The 5,082-nt window shown below is 34.7% G+C and overlaps 1 long non-coding RNA gene across 1 annotated transcript; it reads left to right on the top strand.

Moving 5' to 3' along the window:
* Nucleotides 1-1,656: 1,656 nt before the first annotated feature.
* On the top strand, nt 1,657-3,090 carry LOC138015836 (uncharacterized). The gene is made up of 3 exons (XR_011125650.1): nt 1,657-1,765; nt 2,799-2,849; nt 2,972-3,090. It is a non-coding gene; the product is annotated as an uncharacterized lncRNA (long non-coding RNA).
* Nucleotides 3,091-5,082: the final 1,992 nt, after the last annotated feature.

Genomic DNA, 5,082 nt, shown 5'->3' with positions numbered 1-5,082 from the left:
GGTTGAGTTTATTGGTTCTCTGCTCTGCACCAAGAGGTTTTTGTCTGGGTACTCTGGGAGGATAGCCTAAAAGATTCAACTTACACAGATAGAAAAAGAGTAAAATGAAAAACTACCTTCAAAGGTAGAGTATAATAAAATATGAACGTAACACTTTATAATCAAGCAACGTTAAAAACAATGCATAACTTAATGGTCTCACAAGAAGGAACTGGTTTGGAAAGAAAGCTGCTGCAAATAGGTGTGGTCATTGATTTTTATGCTCGGATAAACGGAACATACTTTAAATAATATTCCCAGAACAGCTGACAAGTAGCGAATGACAAACTAAAACAAAGTAAAAGAAAAATAAATGCTGTACAAAGGGGAAGATCAAGAAAATTTCAACATGCCCCCACCCTGCTAGTTACATTAACTACCCCACCCTTTCAACAAATGACCAGTCTCTTGTTAATGATCTCAATGTTACAGGTGAAGGAGAACAACTCCAACCAACCATAATGAACTTTTAAGTATTCCTTTTGAACAAAACTTACAAAACTGTTAACACTACATCTACCTGTAGAAAATTTTACACCCATCTTACACCCATAGTAGTGCTACAATGTATCTATTTGGCAATTCACACAATTTCTGCAATTGTGAATCAATCAGCTTCATAGAAGTATGTAAAGAAATCAAATCGTCAGCAAATGTTTTTGAGAGCACAAACACTGATGAAAGTTGACCTTGGGAGCAACAAACACTTTCCTAAATGAAGCTGTCTAGCACTTGTGAAAATATGCAAACACAAGCAAACAACCACCCACCAAAAGTTTGCAAGCATTATCAACAGAAGCCAAATTTTGTAAGAACTGAAAAATTTTGAGGCACCATTCATGATCTTGCAGCTTTCTTGTGTAAATGGTTTACAACCAGCATCATTGAATCTGACTTGTCTGACAACAAGTAATCTTGACTAGGAAATTTTTCAAGTTAAAAAAAGTCAAAGCAATCACTCTTTAAAAAAGAAGCAAATTTGTTTATTACAGAATCACTCAATCCTGAAACTTTCAATGAGGACTGTACATTGTTAGTACATTGTAAGTAATTAGTTGACATCAGAATACTTAAATTGACATTAATTGCATGTAATTAACATTAATCCTATAGTGACATAAATGGAGTAGGGAGGTATAGATCACGTTTCACAAGAAAAGGGTCCCATCACACTTACAAAAAAATATTATAATATTTGCACTTCACGCTTCATGGAAAATAAAAGAATGCATTTTCAATAATCACAGTTCATACATACTATGGAAATCACAATTCATGAGGGGAAAAATATCCATTTCACACTTCACAAGTAATAAAAAGAGCCAATCACAGGTCACAAAAATACCCATCACCGGTACCACCTTCAGAAAACTAATGTAACATCACATTATCTAGAACTCAGAACCACAACAGTCTATCAATCCCTAATGTATTAAGGTGTAAAATACTAGCATGTATCATTTCTAATATCAGAAAAAGGGACAAAAACCTCAACTAATTTATTGACCTTTTTGTTACGCTATATTTAAAATTTTAAATGGCACAACTTACAAAGCACAAGTAACAGCAGCATAAAATTAATTACTGAACTTGTTTTAGATTGTGACAGCCAGACGACAGCACCACGTCAGCGAAAGGATATCATTCTATTGTTTCTGATAAATCTACCGAAATCAAATCATACAGATTTTTTTCAGTTTTACATTTTGGAAATTTGCTTCTACATGTAAGTACTATTGTATATAGTTCTGTATATGATCAATACCTCCCCTACTAAAGACATGTTTCCTAATACCCGTGCCCCACCCCTGGGATAATTCCAATTATGCCTCATACATTTTCTTAACGTTTGTGCCCTCCCTGCCCCAGGAATTTCCAATCTCTTCTGTGGCAAAAATATGGACATTTCCTAGAACCACACACTGCACAAAATTCCAGAAAATATCCATTGTCACCTTGACCCCAGGGGAGGTCATTAAAAAATCATAGAAAGATGGGCTCTCCAAACTATGATACTAAACTAAAAGGCTTCACAGCTACAATGTGTTCTATGTCCAGTGTTTCCTTTTGCTGACTACAAAAGTTTTATTAAACAAATTTTATAGTTTCTACCTTTATTTGCACAAACTCAATGAAACTGGATGAAAATTGTGTACATGGCTGAAAACATGCATTCGATTGGACCATACAGACAACAGCAGTGTGTAGTTTGATTTCACCAAATCCATTTTTAAATTTTGTCTTTCACCATCTTTTTAGAACAGTGTTTTGTCAATACAAATGAAAAACTAAACAGAATTAAGATCTCCACAAAACTATTACTGTCGAATCTTTGGGTTTAAAATAATATCATGTGCTAATGGTAGACGCACTATACTAAATTGTACATAATGTACAAGAGCCATTTGTTCTCTCTACAAGAAACTAATTGTTTCCTTGAAAACCTTTCCGAGTCTACATATTGGAAATCACCTATTTTCTCAATCCTAGATAATGGTTACTTGATACTCCAGACTCAAAATTCAAGTCACTCGAACTTTGAGAAGTGAGAATCGAGTTTTGAGCATCGAATTGAGACTGTCAACTTACTTTTGAGTAATATTGTATAACGTAAGGTCAGCTTTACCAAGCACTAGAGAATAAAGATCTATCACCTTTCACTCTAAAGAGATTCCCTGCAAGTATATAAACCATGACCATCAAAACTTATGGCATGAAAGCTCACAGATTTACTAATATCAACATTAAATTTATTTTAGGGAAGCATAACGGGCACCAAAAATGTGCTGCAAGGCAGAAGGCCAAACCTTGTAAGTATACATTCTATGACGTCATAAATATCAAAATTTTCAATTACACTTTCCTTGTGACTACCCGTGCTGTGAACTCAAGACGATAAGAAAATTAACTGTACTTTGAATTTGTCTTTTAGATCACATTTCACACAAGGCGTTACGAGGTAACTTAACATATGTCACCAGGACAACGGTCGTGTCCTGTCCCAAAAGCTAACAGTTCCTCAGGCTGGAGAAAGCAGCGAGTTTATACCCGGTATATAATACGCCATTATCCAAAACACTTAGTCTAGCTAGTTTGCCACAAAAATAATTCAACAACCATCAAGTAGCTCATATTTAACATTTTCCATGGGTTTCATCTTGCAAGAACACACCTATCAAAATCAATAACAATTTAAGCACTAGATCTATGCTGTCATTATAATAATTATTGCCTACACTTCCGGCATACAATGTACATGCAGTCAGAACAGTGATAGACACAAAATAAATTATTGTGCACCTACCATAAGTACAGAAATTAACTGTTCTCAACTCAACCACACAAAAACAACTTTAATACTTATAGCAATATTAACAGGACTAGATGTGAAAATGAAGTACAGCTGTATACGAAGTTCAAATGAATTTTTTTAGCTTCTGTCCATTTTCCAAAACTTCAACGTTCCTAATACATACCATAATGCCATAATCTGTAATAGATCGTTTTCACTGTCACGCAACAAAAAAATAAATCAAAAACCATCCAGTGGAAAAAGTCAAGAATTCGTGATGTTGTAGTTCAGATAAATGAAGAAGACACTTCTCCAAGTTTTAGGCCTGTGCGTTTCCCCAAACTTCTGATATTCGTCGAAATGTTTCGCAGAAATTTACAGAGCCCAGTATGAAAACGCCATGTTGGTGCACATCTGTGGTGCACCAATATGGCGGCCGGAAAATAGTGTCAACATCTGTTACATACTTTGGCTACACTGTATCTAGGCCAGAGATCATCTGTACTGAACAGACAGCTATTTACCTAAGCACTTTTCCTAATGCTTTAAATTCTAAAAAGGCTCAAAACCATGAGATAAATATATATTTCTCAATAAACTCGATCGTCGCCTCATGTCACCGCGCACCGCTATAACTCAGAAATTCAAAATGCTCTGGTTTCCAAACGAAGCACGCTATTGAGCTTTAAAATTGCAAATGGGTACAAATTTACCGCCTCTTATGCCTGATGAGGATAAAAACTTTTGTGGCTCTTTAGTTTTGGATTTTAGAAAATGATGACGTCACGTGAAAACGATCTATAACTTACTACAACTACACTGTAACAGTCCTAAAATTAATTATCTCAATACTTGTATTTTTTAGATAATGTAATCAACACAGATTACACGTGGGCGAAAAACCACATTAAAAACATTAACAAATATACTTCAATCAATGGAAACCTTGTGGCAGACGGTAAATATAAAAAAACTTTTTTGTCAAGTACATGTACTTTTATTATTTTTTTTTTGGTAGTATGCTTCCATTATGTAATCCCAATAATTAGAAATTCCCATACAGAACTGAAGTTCAATTCTACTGTACAGCGTAGTTAATATGAGACTAGAAGTTCATTCAAACAAATAATGATCACTTTCAATTAACAGCTTGATGTTCTTTTACTGTAGACTGCAGCAGATGACCCCGTACATAATAAGATTCTGTCAGGGGAATGTAAAAAGGTAAACACATCATTTCATGTACATTCAATCCATTTACTTCAAATATTAAATATGTATAAATTCAAAATGAAAAACACTGCACACTACATATTTTATTTTTTCCAATGCGTAACAATATTATTGAAGAGTAGTTATTTTATAAGCATATTGACCGAACGAAATGCCAAAAAAAACCCTTTAACTTTTCTCTTCTGTTTAGAAACCCAAACATTCTGACCGAACGAAAATGCCAAAACAGAACCGCCCTAAAACTAAAAAATGCTAACTTTATACTAAGCAGGTGACGAAAAAAAACTAGGTGATCTGCATATATAACGAGGCGAAGGCGCAAAAGCAAAATTATACAAAGGAATACAATGAGCTCGTAGGTGTTAAGGAGCGCTAGGGCTGACAACGCGAAATATGCGAAAATAAAATGACACAAAGCGGTTTACAAAAAAGCGAAACTATTCCTTCTGTTCATTCTCCCCTCCTTGACAGAGGGTACCTCTGTTAATGTTCAGTCTAACTTAATTCAACGGTTCTTC

The sequence above is a fragment of the Montipora capricornis genome, chromosome 9 (genome assembly GCF_036669925.1).
Source record: "Montipora capricornis isolate CH-2021 chromosome 9, ASM3666992v2, whole genome shotgun sequence".
Classification (NCBI taxonomy): Eukaryota; Metazoa; Cnidaria; class Anthozoa; order Scleractinia; family Acroporidae; genus Montipora; species Montipora capricornis.
The sequence above is the reverse complement of the archived record's forward strand: the minus strand, read 5'-3'. Positions and strand labels throughout refer to the sequence as shown.